The sequence below is a fragment of the Schistocerca piceifrons genome, chromosome 11 (genome assembly GCF_021461385.2).
Source record: "Schistocerca piceifrons isolate TAMUIC-IGC-003096 chromosome 11, iqSchPice1.1, whole genome shotgun sequence".
Classification (NCBI taxonomy): Eukaryota; Metazoa; Arthropoda; class Insecta; order Orthoptera; family Acrididae; genus Schistocerca; species Schistocerca piceifrons.
In genome coordinates, this window is record NC_060148.1 from 27,949,850 (window position 1) to 27,977,206 (window position 27,357).

Consider the following 27,357-nt stretch of genomic DNA (forward strand, 5'->3'; position numbering starts at 1 on the left):
AAAAATCTCTCTCTTGACATACTTTCCACAAAGAGACCTAAATGCAATGCTGAATCCCAATACATTCTAACTCTGGGGTATTTCAAGCATCCCATAATTATATGAAGTCCTAGAAACGCCTTTATTTCCGTTACATTTGTCGGTGTAAATATTTTCCCATGTTTCAATGGATACATGTTGGTATTTTCAACCATATTGTCTAAGCAAGCATGAGAAATGTACTCTGAAAAATATTCAATGGGTGTCATATCACACTCTGATGGCTGCACTGAATACTGGTCTTCACCTATAGGTGTGCTTTGGAGTGTAGGCGATTTTCTTCTCCATCTAATATCACTTTTTTCAGTAAACACCCACTCAGATGGAATAATAGAGTGTTCAACATTTGAGTCCTGTGCATAAGTATGATTTTGGTCATCTTCTTCTGTGCTGCAACTATCGTCCTCCAGTTGTTCCTCTTCGTAGTTTGTGACTACATCAGCACCTAAAAATGACAATGCAGTATAGCAACAACCAGGTCAAAATATATGTAATAGTCAGGTGAGATTGATATTACATACCAGGTCTAGTGCATTGTGGAATAGATTCTGCATCATCAGGGCCACTTTCATCGTTTTCTGAGAGCTCCAAGTCAGAAACCTCACCTGACATCAGCAAATCCAGTATTTGGGAATCATCCCTCTCAATATGATAAAATTCTGAAAATCAATACGTCAGATGTAAGCAATTTCATGAACAGTGTTGAAACAAGACGCAAATACCAAGTCTGAAGCAATAACATCAAGTACAACTACTGCAATATTGTACATAAATGCTTGAAACTTTTTTCTACTGAACCTTTGGTAACATAAAATAAATTAGTTTCGTCCCCTACTTTACAAAGAAAGGCGCAGCTGCATCACAGATGTTATTTTCATATAGCAGAGATACATTACAAGCACACAAGTAAAAACAACCATTGGGACTAAATGTCCATTTCAATGGACATCAGTTTTGTAACGTCGATAATACAGTGATTTTCCGAAGCATGTATCTAATTTTGCTATAGAAAGTATCCAAAATCTTACTAAAACAAATAAAACTTAAAAACAAGGGGAACTCTAACCTTTAAACACGTAAAATTGGTCGAAATATGTACCCACCTTTTACATGCTTCCTCTGTGCGGCCATCTTGTCTCAAACAACGTCCAAATACTTCGTGACTTCACCACTAGATGGCAGGATCGCCCATCAGATTGAACCACAAGACTTCCATTGCGGCGACAAGCAATCCTAAAAACATCTGTGCTCTCAGATATGAGGTATTACTCTCGAGAAGTAGTGTCCATTGAAATGGACAAGGGGTCTGAAAGGGCTAGGGCAGCTTTCTGATTAGTTGGTTGAGGGTATTCTAGAACCATTCCCTTGTCAGCGAAGCTTCTCTGAAGTATCATCCCTTCAGCACTTTGTTGTGAGAGAGGTGTGCATGCAAACAAGGCATGCAATAGTGAGGCTATTGTAACGTCTAGAGAAACAAAAACAATATATTAGATAGTAATTAGAGAATTAGATGTATCATATTGTGTCATTGTATAAAATTATGTATTTTTTTTATTATTTATTTCTGAAAACGTCTGCGTCGGCGAGTAATAAAACCGACACAGAAGATAAATGTTAAACAGAGATTAAAAAAGGAACTAGTATATAATACGTGTTGAATATGAATGTCTTTGTCGTCTTAATTTGGAAGTTGTGCGAGTAAGATCTCCTGTTGTTGTCGTAGAGAACGCCAATGTAGCATTCTTTTGTCGAGACTAAGCAATGTACGCCATTACGTGTGAATTCACAAAGGTCTGTAATCACTGAGATATTTAAAGGTTTTAATAGAGTTGTTTAAATGAAAACTTGTATTATTTATTGTTAAGCTTGCTTGCATATTATCCCATCCTGTTGAGACATTTTTCAGTTATATAAATATTATCTGTGGTGCTGAGCGGCGTGGAGAACGAAGAGCCGCTGCCGCGGCGTATTTAAACGACTTACAATATAGTCGAGCATACCGCAAGGAAGCGGTAAAATAATAGTAAAATAATATTAATTCTTTTAGCTCCCAGACTGGCAGTGAAGATCAGCAGATTTTATGATGTGTTGCAGATTGACGCGGGCTGCTGATAGGATATAATTTACAGTGCAAATAATTTAATGTACCTTCAGAATCTGATAGGAATCTTGCTGTGCTCCGTTCTGATCTGGCAAACTTTATAGTGACAACGTATTTTTTAATGAGAGTCTCATGTTCTTGGGCTAGTCGTGGTATGAAATAGCATTTTAACGAGAAATAAAATCCACTGCGAACTTGTGTTTTTGAACGATCACACGAACTGTAACATCAGTGTTCATAACAAAGTAATTTCAACTTTTAATCACTATGAAGTAGGGAAGATATATTGATTCTTAGCATGAGTTGCAGTTATGAAAAATCGTTCCTTAAATTGTAGGCCAGATACAGAACAATAAGACTTCCATATATACATTTTATTCCGCTAAAAGGTAATGACGATAAAGAAAGCAAAGCACAGCATTGCTAAAAGTATTTCACGTAACTCTTTTCGTAAATGTGTTGTTACAAAGAGAATAAATAAACCAAAGAGCAACAATTTTACAATCCGCGAGAGAGTTGGACGTGAAACTATCCAGCGATAACTGGGACAGAACCAGCCCCTGCCTAGCCATGGCTCTGCAGTGAAACACTGTTCATCTGTATAAAGAGCTGTACTTCGAAAAGTTAAAATTCTGGTTGAAATAAAGCTTTTCCCACCATGCACATTCAGTCCTCCTCCATAGCAGCACTGATCTCAAAATTGCAGACATGTTAGTTGATCGATTGAAAAGACTCCTTTGCACATGATGCGCTTTCTAGGGGATGCTACATTATAATGTGATCAAAAGTATCCAGACACCCCCAAAAATATACGTTTTTCATATTAGTCGCATTGTGCTGCCACCTACTGCCAGGTACTCCATATCAGGGACATCAGGAGTGGCCGAGCGGTTCTAGGCGCTACAGTCTGGAACCGCGCGAGCGCTATGGTCGCGGGTTCGAATCCTGCCTCGGGCATGGATTTGTGTGATGTCCTTAGTTAGGTTTAAGTAGTTCTAAGGGACTGATGACCTCAGCAGTTAAGTCCCATTTAAGAGCCATCTGAACAATTTTTAGAGCAGAATGTGGCGCTCCGCAGAACTCACGTACTTCGAACGAGGTCAGCTGATTGGGTGTCACTTGCGACATACGTCTCCATGCGAGACTTCCACAGTCCTAAAAATCTCTAGAATCAATGTGATAGTGAAGTGGAAATGTGAAGGGGCACGTACACCACAAAAGCGTCCAGGCTGACTCCGTCTGTTTACTGACACAGAGCGTCGTAATGTGTAGTAGGCAGACATCTATACAGACCATCACACACGAATTCCAAACTGCATCAGGAACCACTGCAAGTACGAGGGTAAGTCATTTATTATCCGCAATTTAGTTATATTTTTGTTTATCTTGGTAGCACTGTCGTTTTACATGTTCATTTGTTGTTCCATCTTTGCTATTTTCAAGCTGCTAGGTTAGTTCAAGACCCAACCGTCCGCAGGAAAACTGACGCTTACGGTTTTTTTGGGACACACAAGGTCCAGTACTGGAACATTATGGGGAAAGGGGCACAACAATGAACAGTGTACGTTACAGTGAGATGGTTCCTGCCAGGCTAAAGCCTGCAGTTCGAAGCAACCGCTGAGGATTGCTGTCAACAGATGTGTTGTTGGACGACAATGCCCGCTCGCATACTGCTGCCCACACTCCTGAAACGCTCCAGAAACTCAAATTTGAAAAACTGGATCATGCTCCATATAGTCGCGATCGTGCCCTTTGTTTGGTCCACTCAAACAGGCATTAAGGGCCGTCGATTTGCCTCGGAGGAAGCAGTGAAAGAAGCTGTGCATTCCTGGCTCGCAGCTCAACCGAGAACCTTCTTTTATGAGGGCATCAGGAAGCTTGTTCAACTATGGACCAAGTGATTTGAAACGCAAGGAGACTATGTCGAAAAATGATGTTCTTGTAAATTTCCTATTTGATTACAATAAAATTTTATAACTACTTTGCGGATAACAACTGACTTACCCTGTACTATGACAGTTAGGCGGGAGGTGAGAAGAATTGCATTTCATTGTCGAGCGGCTGCTCATAAGCCACACATCACGCCGGTAAATGCCAAATGGCGCCTCACTTGGTGTAAGGAGCGTAAGCATTGGACGACTGAACAGTGGAAAAACTTTGTGTGGAGTGACGAATAACAGTACACAACGTGGCGATCCGATGGCAGGGTGTGGGTATGGCGGATGCCCGATGAACTTCATCAGCCAGTGTGTTTAGTGACAACAGTAACATTCGGAGGCGGTGCTGTTATGGTGTGGTGGTGTTTTTCTTGGAGGGGGCTTGCACCCATTGTTGTTTTGCGTGGCACTATCACAGCACAGATCTACATTGACGTTTTAAGCACCCTCGTCCTTCCCACTGTTGAAGAGCAATCCGGGGATGGTGATTGCATCTCTGAACACGATTGAGCGACTGTTCATAATGCACGGCCTGTGGTGGAGTGGTTACACGACAGTAACATCGCTGTACTGGACTGGCCTGCACAGAGTCCTGACCTGAATCCTACAGAACACCTTTGCGATGTTTTGGAATGCCGACTTCGAGCCAGGCCTCACCGACCGACATCGATACCTCTCCTCAGTGCAGCACTCAGCGAACAATGGGCTGCTATCCTGTAAGAAACCTTCCAGCACCTGATTGAACGTATGCCTGCGAGAGTGGAAGCTGTCATCAAGACTAAGGGTCGGTCAACACTATATTGAATTCCAGCATTACCAGTGGAGGGCGCCACGAACTTGTAAGTCATTTTCAGCCAGCTCTCCGGGTACTTTTGATCACGTGGTGAAGAAAAGTTTATGAATGTAGTGCAAAAAGGAACAAAGATACAAAGCATGAAATAATGTTTGACATTACAAATAACAGACAATAATTTAGAGCGGCTTTTCGCGGATGATGCTGTAGTATACAGAGAAGTTGCAGCATTAGAAAATTGTAGCGAAATGCAGGAAGATCTGCAGCGGATAGGCACTTGGTGCAGGGAGTGGCAACTGTCCCTTAACATAGACAAATGCAATGTATTGCGAATACATAGAAAGAAGGATCCTTTATTGTATGATTATATGATAGCGGAACAAACACTGGTAGCAGTTACTTCTGTAAAATATCTGGGAGTATGCGTGCGGAACGATTTGAAGTGGAATGATCATATAAAATTAATTGTTGGTAAGGCGGGTACCAGGTTGAGATTCATTGGGAGAGTCCTTAGAAAATGTAGTCCATCAACAAAGGAGGTGGCTTACAAAACACTCGTTCGACCTATACTTGAGTATTGCTCATCACTGTGGGATCCGTACCAGATCGGTCTGACGGAGGAGATAGAGAAGATCCAAAGAAGAGCGGCGCGTTTCGTCACAGGGTTATTTGGTAATCGTGATAGCGTTACGGAGATGTTTAATAAACTCAAGTGGCAGACTCTGCAAGAGAGGCGCTCTGCATCGCGGTGTAGCTTGCTCGCCAGGTTTCGAGAGGGTGCGTTTCTGGATGAGGTATCGAATATATTGCTTCCCCCTACTTATACCTCCCGAGGAGATCACGAATGTAAAATTAGAGAGATTAGAGCGCGCACGGAGGCTTTCAGACAGTCGTTCTTCCCGCGAACCATACGCGACTGGAGCAGGAAAGGGAGGTAATGACAGTGGCACGTAAAGTGCCCTCCGCCACACACCGTTGGGTGGCTTGCGGAGTATAAATGTAGATGTAGATGTAGAGTTTTGGATCGGCCGATTCTGGTTATTGTAGAAAAATGTGTAGACAATTGAAGTGTTGCAGTGGTGTGGTGGTGGCGAGATGACAACAGGTGCGTCAGTGGCACGCTGAGCCAGCAGGGACAGCCTGAGGGCGGCCGAGTGGCCGGGCTGGCGCGAAGGGAATGTCCGAGCGATGTTGGGGGGGTTACTGCAGGTGGGAGCAAAAGCAGCGGAGCCGCTGAAGGTGGGCTACCACGTGCACAGATCTAGCATTACAGATCACGAGAGGCTGTGGTGCTCCATCAGAGGGTTACGTCAGCAGAGGCTGATGGAGTATTTCAACACAAAAGGAGTTTTACCTCAATAAAATTGTTAACGTTCATTGCTTTTCTTATAGACTTTATAGACTATTGTACGAACATTAAAATGGGAAAGTCATTGAAACATACATTACAGACTTATTATACAGGGTGAGTCACCTAACATTACCGCTGGATATATTTCGTATACCACATCAAATACTGACGAATCGATTCCACAGACCGAACTGAGGAGATGGGCTAGTGTAATTGTTTAATACAAACCATAAAAAAATGCACGGAAGTATGTTTTTTAACACAATCCTACGTTTTTTTAAATGGAAACCCGTTAGTTTTGTTAGCACATCTGAACATATAAACAAATACGTAATTAGTACCGTTTGTTGCATTGTAAAATGTTAATTACATCCGGAGATATTGTAACCTAAAGTTGACGCTTGAGTACCACTCCTCCGCTGTTGGATCGTGTGTATCGGAGAGCACTGCAACATACATCGCGTTTCTACAGAACGATCTGCCAACGTTGCTCGAAAATATCCCACTGGATACGCGTCGACGTATGTGGTATCAGCATGATGGTGCACCTGCGCATTCCGCAATTAACACTAGGCTGACCCTTGACAGGATGTTCGACGGGCGTTTCATAGGACGTGGAGGACGCATAAATTGGCCAGCCCTTTCTCCTGATCATACACCTCTGGACTTCTTTCTGTGGGGTACGTTAAAGGAGAATGTGTACCGTGATGTGCCTACAACCCCAGAGGATATGACACAACGTATTGTGGCAGACTGCGGCGACATTACACCAGGTGTAATGCGGCGTGTACGACATTCATTACGCCAGAGATTGCAATTGTGTGCAGCAAATGATGGCCACCACATTGAACATCTATTGGCCTGACATGTCGGGACACACTCTATTCCACTCCGTAATTGAAAACGGAAACCACGTGTGTGCGTGTACCTCACCCCTCATGGTAATGTACATGTGCGTCAGTGAAAAAGACCAATAAAAAGGTGTTAGCATGTGGACGTAATGTGCTGTTCCAGTCTCTTCTGTACCTAAGGTCCATCACCGTTCGCTTTGGATCCCTACGTAATTCGGTGCTCTCCGATACACACGATCGAACAGCGGAGGAGTGGTACTCAAGCGTCAACTTTAGGTTGCAATATCTCCGGATGTAATTAACATTTTACAATGCAACAAACGGCACTGATTACGTATTTGTTTATATGTTCAGATGTGCTAACAAAACTAACGAGGTTCCATTTAAAAAAACGTAGGTTTGTGTTAAAAAACATACTTCTGTGCATATTTTTATGGTTTGTATTAACCAATTACACTAGCCCCTCTCCTCACGTTCGGTCTGTGGAATCGATTCGTCAGTATTTGATGTGGTTTACGAAATATATCGAGCGGTAATGTTAGGTGACTCACCCTGTATACCTACAATAAACTGATTTCATTGACACAGTTTTTTAACACTTTTATGTAATTCCAAATGAGATTAATAGTGCCTGTTAAATCCTAAATCATTACTTTGATCCTTGACCAAGTATAATACATTGCATATTACGTAACACACTCCTCTGTAACTCTCCGTCTGAACAGACCTTGGAAGGCCCAACGGTACCGACCGGCCGCCGTGTCATCCTCAGCCCACAGGTGTCACTGGATGCAGATAAGGAGGAGCATGTGGTCAGCACACCTCTCTCCCGGCCGCATGTGAGTTTACGAGACCGGAGCCGCTACTTCTCAGTCAAGTAGCTCCTCTGTTTGCCTCACAAGGGCTGAGTGCAACCCGCTTGCCAACAGCGATCGGCAGACCGAATGGTCACCCATCCAAGTGCTAGCCCAGCCCGACAGCGCTTAACTTCGGTGGTCTGACGAGAACCGTGGATTTTTTTTTCTTTTTTTTTTTTTACACGTCAAGTTCCGTAGGACCAAATTGAGGAGCAAATCTGCAAGGTCATGGAACGTGTCAGTACATGAAATTACAACATGAAAGTAATAACAGATAAAAATAAATGTTTATAAACCTGAAAAAAGTCAGTGCATAAGTTTAAGTAACCGCGATCAACAATACAATAAGAATCAGCTTAATATTTCAAGGAACTCCTCGACAGAATAAAAAGAGTGACCTATGAGGAAACTCTTCAGTTTCGATTTGAAAGCACGTGGATTACTGCTAAGATTTTTTAATTCGAGTGGTAGCTTATTGAAAATGGATGCAGCAGTATACTGCGCAACTTTTTCCACAAGAGTTAAGGAAGTCCGATCCAAATGCAGCTTTGATTTCTGCCGAATATTAAACGGGTGAAAGCTGCTTATTCTTGGGAATAAGCTAATATTGTTAACAAGAAATGACAGTAAGGAATATATATGTATATTGAGAGGCCAATGTCAAAATACCCAGACTCGTGAACAGGGATTGACAAAATGGCTCTGAGCACTATGCGACTTAACTTCTGAGGCCATCAGTCCCCGAGAACTTAGAACTAATTAAACCTAACTAACCTAAGGACATCACACACATCCATGCCCGAGGCAGGATTCGAACCTGCGACCGTAGCGGTCGCTCGGTTCCAGACTGCAGCGCCTAGAAACGCACGGCCACTACGGCCGGCGATTGACAAGAGGTTCGTGGACTTAACTACACTTATTGTCCGAAGCGCCCGTTTCTGAGCCAAAAATATCCTTTTAGAATGGGAAGAGTTACCGCAAAATACAATACCATACCACATAAGCCAATGAAAATAAGCAAAGTAGACTAATTTTCGTGTGGATCACTTACTTCTGATACCGTTTGAATAGTAAAAATGGCAGCGTTGAGTCTTTGAACAAGTTCCTGAACGTAGGCTTTCCACGACAGTTTACTATGTATCTGAACACGTAGAAATTAGAACTGTTCAGTTTCACTAATCATATGCCCGTTCTGTGAAATTAAATCGTCAGGTTTTGTTGAACACGCGAACATGAGAAGTGAGTTTAAACAGTTTTATTAACAAAGCCTCATTATAAAACACGCACGCTACGCACACCCATCATTACTGTGTCTGACATCCTAACACCGCCTAATTACGGTCGTGTCGAAAGGCTCCAAGGTGAGCGAAGGAAAGAGACATATTCGCGCCCGAGGCTACGGGTGACGGCCAGCGGCGTGCTCACTGTGTCGCGCTCAGCCAGATGCACGTGTGTACTGACCGAGCCAATTGTCAGCTTTCCAGATAGGCCGGCTGGCGAGCACGTGCAGCTGCGTGCAATCCGTAGACCTCACATCACTCTCCTCAGAGAAAAAGAGCAACCGTAGGTGGCTCAAACGACCTCTTGGACATTATGAATCTACGAGGGCAGTTCAATAAGTAATGCAACACATTTTTTTTCTGAAACAGGGGTTGTTTTATTCAGCATTGAAATACACCAGGTTATTCCCCAATCTTTTAGCTACACAACACTATTTTTCAACCTAATCTCCATTCAATGCTACGGCCTTACGCCACCTTGAAATGAGGGCCTGTATGCCTGCACGGTACCATTCCACTGGTCGATGTCGGAGCCAACGTCGTACTGCATTAATAACTTCTTCATCATCCGCGTAGTGCCTCCCACGGATTCCGTCCTTCATTGGGCCAAACATATGGAAATCCGACGGTGCGAGATCGGGGCTGTAGGGTGCATGAGGAAGAACAGTCCACTGAAGTTTTGTGAGCTCCTCTCGGGTGCGAAGACTTGTGTGAGGTCTTGCGTTGTCATGAAGAAGGAGAAGTTCGTTCAGATTTTTGTGCCTACGAACACGCTGAAGTCGTTTCTTCAATTTGTGAAGAGTAGCACAACACACTTCAGAGTTGATCGTTTGACCATGGGGAAGGACATCGAACAGAATAACCCCTTCAGCGTCCCAGAAGACTGTAACCATGACTTTTACCGGCTGAGGGTATGGCTTTAAACTTTTTCTTGGTAGGGGAGTGGGTGTGGCGCCACTCCATTGGTTGCCGTTTTGTTTCAGGTTCGAAGTGATGAACCCATGTTTCATCGCCTGTAACAATCTTTGACAAGAAATTGTCACCCTCAGCCACATGACGAGCAAGCAATTCCGCCCAGATGGTTCTCCTTTGCTCTTTATGGTGTTCGGTTAGACAACGAGGGACCCAGCGGGAACAAACCTTTGAATATCCCAACTGGTGAACAATTGTGACAGCACTACCAACAGAGATGTCAAGTTGAGCACTGAGTTGTTTGATGGTGATCCGTCGCTCATCTCGAACGAGTGTGTTTGCACGCTCCGCCATTGCAGGAGTCACAGCTGTGCACGGCCGGCCCGCACGCGGGAGATCAGACAGTCTTGCTTGACCTTGCAGCGATGATGACACGCGCTTTGCCCAACGACTCACCGTGCTTTTGTCCACTGCCAGATCACCGTAGACATTCTGCAAGCGCCTATGAATATCTGAGATGCCCTGGTTTTCCGCCAAAAGAAACTCGATCACTGCCTGTTGTTTGCAACGCACATCCGTTACAGACGCCATTTTAACAGCTCCGTACAGCGCTGCCACCTGTCGGAAGTCAATGAAACTATACGAGACGAAGTGGGAATGTTTGAAAATATTCCACAACAAATTTCCGGTTTTTTCAACCAAAATTGGCCGAGAAAAAAATGTGTTGCATTACTTATTGAACTGCCCTCGTATTTCTCCATTTGTGGCATCAGAAGGCATTGCAACATGTATTTGATTTGCAGACACAGTGACGTTCAGTACAGAGAACCGTTCCTTTAAGATGACAGTTTCATACATGACAAATGCTGTTGACAAAAGACAAATTAATTAAAGTACTAAAAACGCAATACTGACAATGAGCCGGCCGAAGTGGCCGCGCGGTTCTAGGCGCTGCAGTCTGGAACCGCGGGACCGCTACGGTCGCAGGTTCGAATCCTGCCTCGGGCATGGATGTGTGTGATGTCCTTAGGTTAGTTAGGTTTAAGTAGTTCTAAGTTCTAGGGGACTAATGACCTCAGAAGTTGAGTCCCATAGTGCTCATAGCTATTTGAACTGACAATGAAGTATGCAGTAACATTACTGGATGAATCGAAGGACTTAATTCTATTAGCTGCTTCAATGAAGTTTAAGTCATAGTTGGAAGAGGTTACATTTTCATGGATGTCCTTAATTAAATTATTGTCCTCAGAAAAACTTGATGAGGAATGCTTTCCATATGTTAATATGTATGAATCAACAGATAACATTCTCGTTAATGGCAAATGTCCAGTTGCATGACATGTAGTTGGTAATACACCAGGCATATCGAATATTTCACATTATAAATCATAATGTGTGGCATTCAAATTAAACCACTGTTATTCAATTTGAGTGTAAAGGGTAGCTCTAGTGTGTCATAATTTTTACATGTAAATGTGACACCAAGGGTAGAGTTAAATGAGAAAATTATACCTTCAGAATATCGTTTTAGAAATGGATGATAAAGATACGTTAAAATTTTGGTGCAATTATCTCTTGGGGGACGATTCATAAACAGTTCTTTCTCACAGCTGTACACTCTACTGTCTAAGAATACTGCCGAATCAGGGAAAATTGACTTATGACTACATTTACACATGTGCAAATCATTTTCATTTAGGGACACAAAATATCTTCGATCCTTGCTTATCAGTTCATAATTATTCAGTATGTACTTTACATGAATACCTGCCTGCCTCCATTTCACAAGGTAAGTATAAATCTTATACATTTAAAAATTATGCTTTGATCTAGCAATAGGTATAGAAACAATAAGAGTTAATTCATCTTCAATCATTAATGAGTGTGTGGTGGTTAACTTGTAGTAATCATATAAACTGTAAGAGTTAACAGGGCAAAAACTGAGTCTTACTGAGATTTAACGTTTGTTTATTTTCTACAAGGCGTGAACGTAGGTCATGTACTGCACTATTTGAAACCGAGCCAATGTTGCACACAGCATCCTATACTACCAAGCCAGTCTCATCAGCAAACAAATATTTTACAGTTTCCCGTAATACTAGAGGGCATATCATTTATATAAATAAGGAACAGGCCGTTGGCATTACGTAACAAACAACGGACAAGATTACACTGTGAAAACAAACCAATACTTATTAACATCTCATCCCGTAATGCTTAGTCATAACGGAGGGCCATGAATGAATTACAGCACGTCCCAAAATGCCTTTAAGTAATCACCCAACTGCTGTCACTCGGGTACAGATGGTTTTGATGATTTGAATAGTTCACAATATCCTTGGTCACATATGATTCACATAACTAGTCTGAGGACAACTAGAGTTAGTGGAAGAAATACGACACTGGGCCCTCTACGCTGCGAGTACGACTCGTCTGAGGGTGGGCGTGATAACATCACAGTAACTACTGTCGAATAAAAGTTCACTGTCACAGAAACCTGGTAAGTTTGAGGCATAAATACTTGTTAGTAGCAGACAACTGCTACTACAGTTAGCTGTCGTACTAAATACAGTGAGCAGTGCCCAGTGGACGTAAACGAGGATTTGTACATCGTGAGGACAGTGCGAGAGCAAGGGGGTGCTTTTAGTTTCCTCTAAAAACAATCGAATTTCACGATTCGTGCCACTAGTGCGGAGTGATGAAGTAGGGCGTCTGTAATAATTTGTGTGAACGCACAGTTGAAACTAGACAGACTGTGTTTGCCGATCCTTGCTAGTTGTCAGGACGTGCTTTGTTTGCCGAAACAGCTAGTACAGTTGGCTGTGGCACCAACTACAGTAGGAACAGCCGACTGGGAAAAAGAGGACTCGCAACTGGTGCCAGTAACGGGCAGCGATATCTGCACATTCAGCACATTTACAGGTCGTGTCAGTGTGATAATATGACAAAATTGATTCCGATATATGGTAGATCATTTGCACAGGTTCTGATCAATGAAATGTATTACTACACTCATGCTCATAAATTAAGGATAATGCTGATACATAGTGAATCAGCGCTCTGGTGGGCTTTTTGCGGGTTTAAATCACCTCGGGGTCTGACCGTGCGGTGCATTTGACCTGCGGGCGTCGCACGGTGGCGCTGGCAGCAGTCCACATACGCAGAGGTGTGTGGGTGCATGTCAGAGTACGGTGCAGCCAGTAAGTGTGCAGACGTTTTCAGACGTGCTAATGGTGACTGTGTGTTGAAAATGGCTCAAACAACACATACTGATGACGCTATGAGGGGTAGAATACTAGGGCGACTGGAGGCTGGTCAAACACAGCACGTCGTAACAATGGCCCTCCCTATGCCACAAACTGTGATCTCAAGATTACGGCAACGATTCCAGCAGGCAGGAAACGTGTCCAGGCGCTACAGTACGGGACGTCCACAGTGTACAAAACCACAAGAGACCGATATCTCAGCATCAGTGCCCGCAGACGGCCACGGAGTACTGCAGGTAGCCTCGGTCGGGACCTTACCGCAGCCACTGGAACAGTTGTCTCCAGACGACTGAAGAGACACGTTTTTCTTGCGCGGAGACCTGCATTCCACTGATCCCTGGTCACAGGAGAGCCCGTAAAGCCTGGTGTCAAGAACACAGTACACGGTCATTGGAACAGTGGTCAAAGGTAACATCCAGGTATATTCTGAACAGTGATTCTCGCCGGGTTTTCATCAGGTGTGAACCAGGAACCAAATAGCAACCTCTCAATGTCCTTGAGAGGGACCTGTATGAAGGTCGTGGTTTGATGGTGTGGGGTGGGATTATGATTGGTGCACGTACACCCCTGCATGTCTCTGACAGAGGAACTGTAACAGGTCAGGTGTATCGGGACGTCATTTTGCACCAGTATGTCCGCCTTTTCATGGGTGCAGTGGGTCCCACCTTCCTCCTGATGGATGATACCGCACGGCCCCACCGAGCTGCCATCGTGGAGGAGTACCTCGAGACAGAAGATATCAGGCGAATGGAGTGGCCTGCCTGTTCTCCAGACCTAAACCCCATCGAGCACGTCTGGGATGCTCTCGGTCGACGTATCGCCGCACATCTTCAAACCCCTACTACACTACAGGAGCTCCGACAGGCATTGGTGGAAGAATGGGAGGCTGTACCCCAGCAGCTGCTCGACCAACTGATCCAGAGTATGCGAACCCTGTGTACATGTGCATGGCGGTCATATCCCATACTGACGTGGGGGTACATGCGCAGGAAACAGTGGAGTTTTGTAGCACACGTGTTTCTGGGCGGTTTTCTCAACTTATCACCGATACCGTGCACTTACAGAACTGTGTCGTGTGTGTTCCCTATGTGGCTATGCTATTAGCGCCAGTTTTGTGTAGTGCCACGTTGTGTGGCACCACATTCTGCAATTATCCATAATTTATGAGCATGAGTGTAGTTAAAAAGGCTTCAGCTGCCATCAAAATTAGGGCTGAGCTTCTGTTGCTCTCCTAGCTGAATGATCGCATGCAAGTGTTAACATGCAACTGTGTTACGTGGGTATCATACGAGAAGATCTTTAAGGCTTTAATTCCTTCCAAAGTAACAGTCAGTTTTGGCAATTCCATGTGTACAGTTATTAAGACAAGCTGGATCGGATTTTTAAGTTCATTATATTGCAGTACTAGTGGGTATACTACGTACTTGTCAGCTGGTAGCCAAATCTTTGTCTTCAATGTAAGTGAGGCGGTCATGCCGGCATACTAGGATTTCATGATTCTTAGTGATAAAGAATGTAGCTTGGTGGAGAGCTTTGTCCTAGCAACCAGTGTCAGCCTGATCAGGGGTACCAAATATTGTTTCAACACAGCTGCACCTGTGTTAAACCGAGTTTGTACATCGCGGCAGAGTGGAACTGCATCGAAAACACTTGGTAACTGCTCCTGAGCTTTAGTAGGTACTTGTTTTAACTCTCCGTAACATGGGTTCACACGCTAACAGGCGATTTGTAACTTCCTGAAACGCTAATTCTTTTAGAAAGGTTACATTCGTATCAGTGATTGTCACGATGTGGTGTGGAGTAAACAACATATTGTCTTTCGTTTCAACATTGTGCTGGAAGACGGCAACGGCCTTGCCGCAGTGGATACACCGGTTCCCGTCAGATCACCGAAATTAAGTGCTGTCGGGCGTAGCCGGCACTTGGATGGGTGACCATCCGGACCGCCACGCGCTGTTGCCATTTTCCGGGGTGCACTCAGCCTCGTGATGCCAAGTGAGGAGCTATTCGACCGAATAGTAGCGGCTCTGGTCACAGAAAACCACCATAACTACCGGGAGAGCGGTGTGCTGACCACACGCCCCTCCTATCCGCATCCTCAGCTGAGGTCGGATGGTCCAGAAGGGTCACTTGCGGCCTGAAGACGGAGTGCTTATGGTGGAAGAAGGAACATGATTTCAAAATGACGGAGTATCTGCAACGCTGATTAATGGAGCAAACAAGATACAGGGCCTCACCTTCATTAACTGGCTACAATAGACGAAGGCACAAGAACCCAACGAGTACAGCTATTACCAGTTTGTTGTGCGTCGGCATTGTAGCTCAAAAAGTTCGATCATCTAAAAACACGTCAATACATAGTGTTACAGTGTGGCAGGAAAATACTGCAGTTGATTTACTTTTAAAACTGGCAAAATAGTATTTGGTATGGCAGTAGGTAAAATTTTTGTAGCTACCTGTAGGATGTTGTGACGAATTAATAAAGCAGTGTTACAAGACAGTGCACTGATGTGACTTTGCACTCAAATAATCGTCTGACTGTGACAGGATTAAGGATGGCTGTAATACAGTGAAGGAGAAGTAAGTCAGCATAAGAAGACAAAGAAGGCAGGACACACGGTCTGGTCATTGAAAAGTCGCAAGAGTCAGCAATTATGTGGAGCTAAGTGTAACAGATTACCAGGATTCAATTTCTTCGCCACTAAGATGACTTATCAGCAGTATTTACAATCTGTTGGCACATGCTAGCTGTTTTGAACTTTTGCTCAAGCTTACAAGTTAATTATTCTTACTGAGAGTTTATAATGCGTAGAGTTGAATGTTGTGAGTACTAAATTCACAGGTAATGGTGAAACTGGTGAGGGCTGTAGTGATAGCCATTTGGTGTTCTTTTAGAACGAATAGAACGACTAGTGGCACTATGTGATCAAAAGTATCCGGACACCCCCAGAAACACACGTTTTTCATTTTAGCTCCACTGTCCTGCTACCTACTGCCAGGTACTCCATATCAGCGACCTCAGTAGTCATTACATACATCGTGAGAGAGCAGAATGGGGCGCTCCACAGAACTCACGGACTTGGAATGTTGTCAGGTGATTGGCTGTCATTTGTGTCATACGTCTGTACGCTAGATTTCCACACTCCTAAACATCCGTAGGTCGACTGTTTCCGATGTTATAGTGAAGTGGAAATGTGAAGGGACATGTACAGCACAAAAGCGTACAGGCCGACCTCGTCTCTTGACTGACACAGACCGCCGACGGTTGAAGAGGGTCATAATGAGTAATGGGCAAACATCTATGCAGACCATAACACAGGAATTCCAAACTGCATCAGGATCTACTGAAAGTACTGTGACAGGTAGGCAGGAGGTGAGAAAACTTGGATTTCGTGATGAGCGGCTGCTCATAAGCCACACATCACCCCAGTAAAACAGAGGAAAAGCGTTGTGTGGAGTGACGAATCACGGTACACAATATGGCGATCCGATTACAGGGTGTGGGTATGGCGAATGACCAGTGAACATCATCTGCCAGCGTGTGTAGTGGCAACAGTAAAATTCGGAGGCGGTGCTGTTATGGTGTGGTCGTGTTTTTCATGGAGAGGGCTTGCACCCCTTGTTGTTTTGCTTGTCACTATCACAGCACAGGCCTAAATTGATGTTTTAAGCACCTTCTTGCTTCCCACTGTTGAAGAGCAGTGTTGGCGATTGCATCTTTCAACATGATCGAGCACCCGTTCAAAATGCACGGCCTGTGGCGGAGTGGTTACACGACAGTAACGACCCTGTAATGGACTGGGCTGCACAGAGTCCTGACCTGAATCCTGTGGAACACGTTTGGGATGTTTCGAAACGCCGAGTTCGTGGCGGGCCTCACCGACCGACATCGATACCTCTCCTCAGTGCAGCACTCCGTGAAGAATGGGCAGCCATTCCCCAAGAAACCTTCCAGCACCTGATTGAACGTTTGCCTGCGAGAGTGGAAGCTGTCATCAATGCTAAGGGTGGGTCAACACCATATTGAATTCCAGCATTGCCGATGGAGGGCGCCACGAAATTGTAAGTCATTTTCAACAAGGTGTCCGGATACTTTTGATGACATAGTGTATAGAGCAGACGTGACTCCACAGTCGGCTATTGTAAACGATTTACCGTAGTTGTGCTACTTCTATCCTTTATGGGGAAATCCAGTGACAGTTTCTATCCCCACTTTTCGGAAAGTTTAATGAGAATCTAACCACATTCTTCAAGTGTCCTTGATGTAGCCTAGTATGTATGTGGAGGTGTTAGATTCAGGACAAGTACATCAAAAGAAGAGCCATAGGCTCACACAGTAGTGACGGCCACCAGTATCTAACTGGCAGGTTAAACACATCAGTGCCGGAACAAGTGCAGAAGGTTATGTGTTGGTGAGTGTTTAATTAGAGCACAACTGATAACGTTGGTGGCGGCCAAATCGGAAGAAGACTTCGTATTTTTCTTGAAGGTGTAAGGGAGGCTCAAACTGGCGTGGTGCCATGCACATCAGCTGGCAACTTTTTAATAAATTTGGTTCTGTACTCCTGAGTGTCACATTGATGTAATACACTCCTGGAAATTGAAATAAGAACACCGTGAATTCATTGTCCCAGGAAGGGGAAACTTTATTGACACATTCCTGGGGTCAGATACATCACATGATCACATTGACAGAACCACAGGCACATAGACACAGGCAACAAAGCATGCACAATGTCGGCACTAGTACAGTGTATATCCACCTTTCGCAGCAATGCAGGCTGCTATTCTCCCATGGAGACGATCGTAGAGATGCTGGATGTAGTCCTGTGGAACGGCTTGCCATGCCATTTCCACCTGGCGCCTCAGTTGGACCAGCGTTCGTGCTGGACGTGCAGACCGCGTGAGACGACGCTTCATCCAGTCCCAAACATGCTCAATGGGGGACAGATCCGGAGATCTTGCTGGCCAGGGTAGTTGACTTACACCTTCTAGAGCACGTTGGGTGGCACGGGATACATGCGGACGTGCATTGTCCTGTTGGAACAGCAAGTTCCCTTGCCGGTCTAGGAATGGTAGAACGATGGGTTCGATGACGGTTTGGATGTACCGTGCACTATTCAGTGTCCCCTCGACGATCACCAGTGGTGTACGGCCAGTGTAGGAGATCGCTCCCCACACCATGATGCCGGGTGTTGGCCCTGTGTGCCTCGGTCGTATGCAGTCCTGATTGTGGCGCTCACCTGCACGGCGCCAAACACGCATACGACCATCATTGGCACCAAGGCAGAAGCGACTCTCATCGCTGAAGACGACACGTCTCCATTCGTCCCTCCATTCACGCCTGTCGCGACACCACTGGAGGCGGGCTGCACGATGTTGGGGCGTGAGCGGAAGACGGCCTAACGGTGTGCGGGACCGTAGCCCAGCTTCATGGAGACGGTTGCGAATGGTCCTCGCCGATACCCCAGGAGCAACAGTGTCCCTAATTTGCTGGGAAGTGGCGGTGCGGTCCCCTACGGCACTGCGTAGGATCCTACGGTCTTGGCGTGCATCCGTGCGTCGCTGCGGTCCGGTCCCAGGTCGACGGGCACGTGCACCTTCCGCCGACCACTGGCGACAACATCGATGTACTGTGGAGACCTCACGCCCCACGTGTTGAGCAATTCGGCGGTACGTCCACCCGGCCTCCCGCATGCCCACTATACGCCCTCGCTCAAAGTCCGTCAACTGCACATACGGTTCACGTCCACGCTGTCGCGGCATGCTACCAGTGTTAAAGACTGCGATGGAGCTCCGTATGCCACGGCAAACTGGCTGACACTGACGGCGGCGGTGCACAAATGCTGCGCAGCTAGCGCCATTCGACGGCCAACATCGCGGTTCCTGGTGTGTCCGCTGTGCCGTGCGTGTGATCATTGCTTGTACAGCCCTCTCGCAGTGTCCGGAGCAAGTATGGTGGGTCTGACACACCGGTGTCAATGTGTTCTTTTTTCCATTTCCAGGAGTGTATAATGTCTGAGGCGCCCTTTTGCAGAGTCTAGAACAACAAATGACAGGTGATGAGTAATATACGACAAGTGCTCATAAGCGTCAAATGGATATTGCAGTATTACTATAAAATTGCACTAAAGAGTCGTATATGCACAAGCAAATCTGTGTTCACAGTAGAAGGTGGAACACTATTACTCGTTCAAGACAATACTAATGGTAGGTAAAACATTATGAGTGAAAATAACTGGCTGGTGGAGAGGTGGATTCTTAAGTCGATATTAAAATTGATGACTGTAACCCTGGGCTTACTCATCAGTCAAAAGACTGGGCACAGAAACTGAAAACAGGAATTGGAGAGTTTGATGGTGATGTTTGGTTTATGGGGCGCTCAACTGCGGGGTCAGCAGCGCTCGTACATAGTCCCACTTTTTCCAAGCCCAATTCTTGTACACAGTCCAGTCCAACCGCCGCCACGAATGACAATAGTGAAATGATGAGGGCAACGCAAACACCTAGTCCCCGGATGGCTAGCACACTGGACTCGCATTCGGGAGGACGACGGTTCAATCCCGCGTCCCGCCATCCTGTTTAGGTTTTCCGTGATTTCCCTAAATCGCTCCAGGCAAGTGTCGGGATGGTTCCTTTGAAATGGCACGGCCGACTTCCTCCCCCGTCCTTCCCTAATCCGATGAGACCGATGACCTCGCTGTCTGGTCTCCTCCCCTACAACAACCCAACCCTCCGCAAACAGAGAAAATTCCCAACCCGGCCGGGAATCGAATCTGGGACGTCGTCATCCAGAGGCAGCAACGCCAGCCACTAGGCCACGAGCTGCGGACATTAGGGAGTGAGTCACCCACTGAGGGAACACTTCATAAAGTGTCCAAGAGCGGACGCTGTGATCACATAAGTGTTTGGTTCAAATGGCACTATGGGGATTAACATCTGAGGTGATCAGTCCCCTAGAACTATTTAAACCTAAGGACATCACACACGTCCATGCCCGAGGCGGGATTCGAACCAGCGACCATAGCAGCAGCGCGGTTCCGGACTGAAGGGCCTAGAACCGCTCGGCCACATCGACCGGCCATAAGTGTTTGTGTGTGAGTGGATTCAATACAACCTAATTGAGGCAGTGTACACGAGAAATGTGTGTTTCTATATGACAGTAAGATGGAAGATGGTAGAATACACCACAGAACGAAACTGAATCAGTTGTAAGTACAATGACCAGATCAGGGTCTCTGTGAGCGCTAGTCACGCTGTGCTAGGTGCCTGGCCTGGGAGGAACTGGAGGGCCAGTCAACATCCTTATAACTGCACTATTTAAGTGGGGCACGTGTTGAAAATAACTCTAGCGAGTTCCATTTGTTTCTTTCATTTTTTAATGCCATTGTTTAATGATATTACGTCCTCACGTTAAACGTAGGTGTATGTTAAGAAATACAGTGAAAAATATAGAGCTAAAATGATGTTGTAAATTAGGTTGTGCACTGGAAACAGCTCGAAATTTACTGTAATCACGTTTGTAAGTATTGCAGCTGTAGCGTAACAACACGTGAATACTTTAAGAGAACGGTCGAGATTCCAGACAGTTTGCTTACAGAATGATGAATCCACAAGTAACAGGGTGTCCATTTAATTAGTGAAACGCATGAATGAAGTGACGATATTCCCATTTTCAAGTTATTCTAGGTATGATGACATGAATAAGTCATGGGGAGATTTCGTGTGCTGAAAGATGAAGGGGTAATGCTATTCCCATTGTTGCTCAGACACTTACTGATTGCCCATCGATACACCCAATGATTCCTCCAGCAAATAGCGCTGACTCCTTGCTTAACTAACCACCTGATGGATGGCTCGTACCCATCAGTAAGTCTTTGGAGAATATGCAAAACGGACACAGCAACAAGGCAGAAGCGATATGTCAGTAGTGTAGGATGGAATAGTGAGCCAGAAGTGGTGCTGTCACAGCGGCGTAGTCCAGATGAGCTCAGACTAATTCGTCCTTAACAGAAGAATAAGAACAGATCCAGACACTCCGGGATGATGATGGCATTGAAACAGAGGATGACACGCGTAAAGCTGAAATACTAAACACCTTTTTCCAAAGCTGTTTCACAGAGGAAGACCGCACTGCAATTCCTTCTCTAAATCCTCGCACAAACGAAAAAATGGCTGACATCGAAGTAAGTGTCCAAGGAATAGAAAAGCAACTGGAATCACTCAATAGAGGAAAGTCCACTGGACCTGACGGGATACCAATTCGATTCTACACAGAGTACGCGAAAGAACTTGCCCCCCTTCTAACAGCCGTGTACCGCAAGTCTCTAGAGGAACGGAAGGTTGCAAATGATTGGAAAAGAGCGCAGGTAGTTCCAGTTTTCAAGAAGGGTCGTCGAGCAGATGCGCAAAACTATAGACCTATATCTCTGACGTCGATCTGTTGTAGAATTTTAGAACATGTTTTTTGCTCGAGTATCATGTCGTTTTTGGAAACCCAGAATCTACTATGTAGGAATCAACATGGATTCTGGAAACAGCGATCGTGTGAGACCCAACTCGCTTTATTTGTTCATGAGACCCAGAAAATATTAGATACAGGCTCCCAGGTAGATGCTATTTTTCTTGACTTCCGGAAGGCGTTCGATACAGTTCCGCACTGTCGCCTGATAAACAAAGTAAGAGCCTACGAAATATCAGACCAGCTGTGTGGCTGGATTGAAGAGTTTTTAGCAAGCAGAACACAGCATGTTGTTATCAATGGAGAGACGTCTACAGACGTTAAAGTAACCTCTGGCGTGCCACAGGGGAGTGTTATGGGACCATTGCTTTTCACAATCTATATAAATGACCTAGTAGATAGTGTCCGAAGTTCCATGCGGCTTTTCGCGGATGATGCTGTAGTATACAGAGAAGTTGCAGCATTAGAAAATTGTAGCGAAATGCAGGAAGATCTGCAGCGGATAGGCACTTGGTGCAGGGAGTGGCAACTGTCCCTTAACATAGACAAATGTAATGTATTGCGAATACATAGAAAGAAGGGTCCTTTATTGTATGATTATATGATAGCGGAACAAACACTGGTAGCAGTTACTTCTGTAAAATATCTGGGAGTATGCGCGCGGAAAGATTTTAAGTGGAATGATCATATAAAATTTATTGTTGGTAAGGCGGGTACCAGGTTGAGATTCATTGGGAGAGTGCTTAGAAAATGTAGTCCATCAACAAAGGAGGTGGCTTACAAAACTCTCGTTCGACCTATACTTGAGTATTGCTCATCAGTGTGGGATCCGTACGAGATCGGTTTGACGGAGGAGATAGAGAAGATCCAAAGAAGAGCGGCGCGTTTCGCCACAGGGTTATTTGGTAACCGTGATAGCGTTACGGAGATGTTTAACAAACTCGAGTGGCAGACTCTGCAAGAGAGGCGCTCTGCATCGCGGTGTAGATTGCTCGCCAGGTTTCGAGAGGGTGCGTTTCTGGATGAGGTATCGAATATATTGCTTCCCCCTACTTATACCTGCCGAGGAGATCACGAATGTAAAATTAGAGAGATTAGAGCGCGCGCGGAGGCTTTCAGACAGTCGTTCCTCCCGCGAACCATACGCGACTGGAACAGGAAAGGGAGGTAATGACAGTGGCACGTAAAATGCCCTCCGCCACACACCGTTGGGTGGCTTGCGGAGTATAAATGTAGATGTAGATGTAGATGTATATTCAATGACAGGGAAGAAAAGACAGGGAAAGGTTGAAAATGTAACTGCAATGGCCAGCGGGAGCGGTTCTAGGCCCTACAGTCTGAAACCGCGCGATCGCTACGGTCGCAGGTTCGAATCCTGCCTCGGGCATGGACGTGTGTGATGTCCTTAGGTTAGTTAGGTTTATGTAGTTCCAAGTTCTAGGGGACTAATGACCTCAGAAGTTAAATCCCATAGTGCTCAGAGCCATTTGAACCATTTGTAACTGCAATGACATGAGACTATAGGATTTCACTGGCAATGCGGGTTCACTGTATGTTGTGCCTTATGAGTTGTGAAAGAAACCATGTCATTGAGAAGAATAGGGATTCTTCCTAAATTACCATGGCTAAGGACCAATGACTCTTAAGAGCATTTGTTAGCACGTAGCCATCTAAAATGAGAGTAGCGCAATCTTCATTATCACGCACCAGCATCTTAGAATGGTCTAACAATGGAATTGTGCTTACATTGATCCATATGTATGTTTACTCATAGCTCAGGCGTATCATCAGAATTGTTTCCACTCAGACGTTACACCATTTGTAATACTAACCGCTACTGCCACGTTATGTCGGAGCAAATCGTTTTAATTATTCCAGTACATCTGAATAGTGGTAGACACCCACTGGGGAAGCTGAGAGCGGTAACGCGCTGTTCCCTGGACTCGGGTAGGCCCGCAGGCCCCGAATCGACTCCGCCCAGCAGATTAATGACGGGGGGCGGTGTGCCGGCCAGCCTGGATATGGTTTTTAGGCGGTTTTCCACATCCTCCTAGGGGAACAATGGCTGGTCCCCACGATCCGCCTCAGTTCCACGAGCTGCAAACATTTGCAACACGTTTGCACTCTTTCACTGATTCCGTCCCGGAGGGTATGGGGTGGTGACAGGAAGGGCAGCCGGCCACCCCTAAAATTAACCTTCGCAAATCCGTTGTAACCATGCTGGCCCTGCGATCGCTGTGGGACTAAGGTGTAAGCGAAAGAAGAAGAAAATTTGAATAGTGGTAGACGTTGCAGAAGCATATCCAGAATTAAGAAACTAGTTATTAGTTTCGGCTAGTCTCAGGGGAGAGTGACTGTCATGATCTTGTTTCTATCACAGACGAGGTACAGTCAACAATATGCAGAAAAATAATAAGCAGCATAAGAAAATGGGGCTCATAAAAATGCTTAAAGTAAAACGGATAAGCAGCATAAGAAAATGGGGCTCATAAAAATGCTTAAAGTAAAACGGAAGTGAAGATTTATGAGTGACTTGCTTTCGGAGTAAGTGGAGCAGCGACATGAGCAGTTAGACGATGATTGTGCGGTTACAACGGTCATTGCAGTTGCCCTCATTTACAGAATGACAAGTAATTCTTGTGCACGGGGTGACGACCAGTAAAGGAATACTTTAGGCAAACAAATTTATTTCAAAATCTCCAGTTAAATCAATATACCTTTGTCCCAGAGCAACATTGACTGTTCCTATGCGAAATAAGTTGCCTGTCTTTCAGAAGCTAGGCAATTCTGACCGGTTTCAGCTGCTGACAAGAGATGCATCAAGCTTCTGTTCAAATTGATAGCGAATTGGAGCCATCAGTTGAAGCCAATAGCCTGTGCGGGAGGCAATTCACGTGTGTGGACTGTGGAGGATTCAGCAGAGCAGAACACAGATGCTTCTCTCTCTTTTGAAGGAGATCTCGAGTAGGGCAGACGTCTTCCTTGGCAACCTGTCGCCAACAGAACTGAGTGTGAACCGCCTCGCCTCCCGTTGACCACGTTCACTAGTTGTTCGACCTTCTAGACCTTCTACACCGAGTAACTTCCTCCCAAGGCGCGGCTCCTGTATCCAATACACTGAAATACACTGAAGCGCCAAAGAAACTGGTATAGGAAAGCGTATTCAAATACAGAGATACGTAAACAGGCAGAATACGGCACTGCGATCAGCTACTGCATGCTTGACAATCACGCTTGCGCAAGCGTGATTCTGCAAGCTTGCTTGACCGTGTGCAGGGCAGATTAGTTCAAGCATCAGGCTTGCACAAGCAGCTTGACGCTTGACCGAATTTCGATTATGCGTCCTTGTGCAAGCCTCCAAGCGTGGCCGTGCTCGCTCGTGTAGCGTAGAGTAGGGAGGCTTGAACAAGCGCGCATCTGTCATACGCACACGGACTGTGGAGGGAGCTCGTTTATTTACATTTTGTGTCGTTTCCTTCTTCGTTCTGATGTCGGACCGGGAACTGTTGGAGGAATTTATTAGGTGCTACGAAAGACACCCATGTTTATGGAATATTGAAAGTAAAGAATGTCACGATAAAATGAAAAAGAGACGTGGCATATGAGGTGCTTCTCACAAAGTACAAAGAAATAGAGCCATCAGCAACTAAAGATACTGTTATTAAGAAAATTAACACATTACGAACGAGTTACAGACGAGAAAAAAAGGAAACGTGACAGCACCTACAAATCAGGGGCTGCACCAGACCAAGTTTACAGGTCTGTTCTGTGGTACTTTGATCTTTTCAGCTTTTTAAATGAACAGGAGACACCAAGATGCTCTTCTAGTAATTTACAAGGAATAGAGGTAAGTGAGATAGGTTGGTAGTGGAATTTAGTTACAATAGCACTGTGACGATTAAGATACTTTTTTTTTATTCTTATGGGACTTAACTGCTAAGGTCATCAGTCCCTAAGCTTACACACTACTTAACCTAAATTATCCTAAGGACAAACACACACACCCATGCCCGAGGGAGGACTCGAACCTCCGCCGGGACCAGCCGCACAGTCCATGACTGCAGCGCCTCAGACCGCTCGGCTAATTCCGCGCGGCTAAGATATATGCCTATGCTTTTACTTGTTTATGCTATTCTACAATACACATTGTTTTCTTTTAGATTTTTCTTTACTGCTAATGCACAAAATTATGTTGCCAAGGAACTTGTCCTTCATTCAGAAAGTAGTTCATAAATTCCTCTCTCACACGTTTAGCATCAAGCGGAATGTTTCCTGCAGTAGACCTTGTTAAGCCATAAGACGTCACGAGGGACAAAAGATTCAGATACGTTTCCTCATTCATCCTGAGGTAATTATGCCAATCACGAGGACATATCTTCAATTTACTCCGTAAATTTATATGAGAATGCGATTTTCGTTTTTAAAGCCAGTCTTTACTCCACATATCGCGTTTCCTCTTTTGTTTTTTCCGTAAAACAAGCAAAAAGGCTGCAACAGCAAGCGCATCGTCGTCTGTCCTCGACATTTTCCAATGTAAACAAACTGATGCTTGTACGTACGTGCCGGCCGCAGTGGCCGAGCGGTTAAAGGCGCTACAGTCTGGAACCGCACGACCGTTACGGTCGCAGGTTCGAATCCTGCCTCGGGCATGGCTGTGTGTGATGTCCTTAGGTTAGTTAGGTTTAAGTAGTTCTAAGTGTAGGGTACTGATGATCTCAGATGTTAAGTCCCACAGTGCTCAGAGCCATTGAACCACACACCCATGACCCTGGGAGGACTCGAACCTCCAACAGGAGCGAGCCGCACAAACTGTGGCAGGGCCCCTCAGACAACACGGCTACCCTGTGCTGCAGCTCCAGAAGAAGTCTCGACTCCCTTGTACTCTTACGGTTATATAGACAGCTCTGCAGGATTCATGGTGTCAGTTTCCTCCAGCCCTGCTTCAGACATTAGTCGTTGCCTGCCACGTCGTGATATGACACATATGCTTGCTCGTGAGGGCCCTACATGACATTAGGCAGGTGTACCAGTTTCTTTGGCTCTTCAGTTTCTGTTCTCTTTATTCGACTTAATTTCCTGTTCTGTGATTTAACGTCAGCCCCAAAGGCCCACTCACACTTCCTGACCCTCGACCTTCTGTTCATTGTCAGAAGAAGGGGAATGCAACAGTGTCCCCCTCTGCACGCACTTTCGCATTGTCATCAAAAGCCGAATCCAGGAACTCTCTGTTTCCCCGCTCACGCAGACTGGTGACAGGATGTCGATTCGTTCTCGGAGTCTGCTCCACAGCACGGCCCATGATCGGTGTCGCGTGGCCAGCGAGTGTTCGCTGCTGCAATCCCAGCCTCACTGCCCAGGCGGCGGCTCGGTGTCTCCGCGCATCCCTCGGTCTGCTGCCTGACACAGCGAGCGCTGAGGTTAGCGGGCCCTGCTCGGTCCCTATATTGTATCTGTCCGACATTTGCCCAGCGGTTTGGTACGCGAGCTCACCGAACAGTCTTCTTTTCGA

At 45.5% G+C, this 27,357-nt stretch overlaps 1 pseudogene; it reads left to right on the forward strand.

Moving 5' to 3' along the window:
• Nucleotides 1–15,231: 15,231 nt before the first annotated feature.
• On the forward strand, nt 15,232–15,349 carry LOC124720703 (annotated as a pseudogene).
• Nucleotides 15,350–27,357: the final 12,008 nt, after the last annotated feature.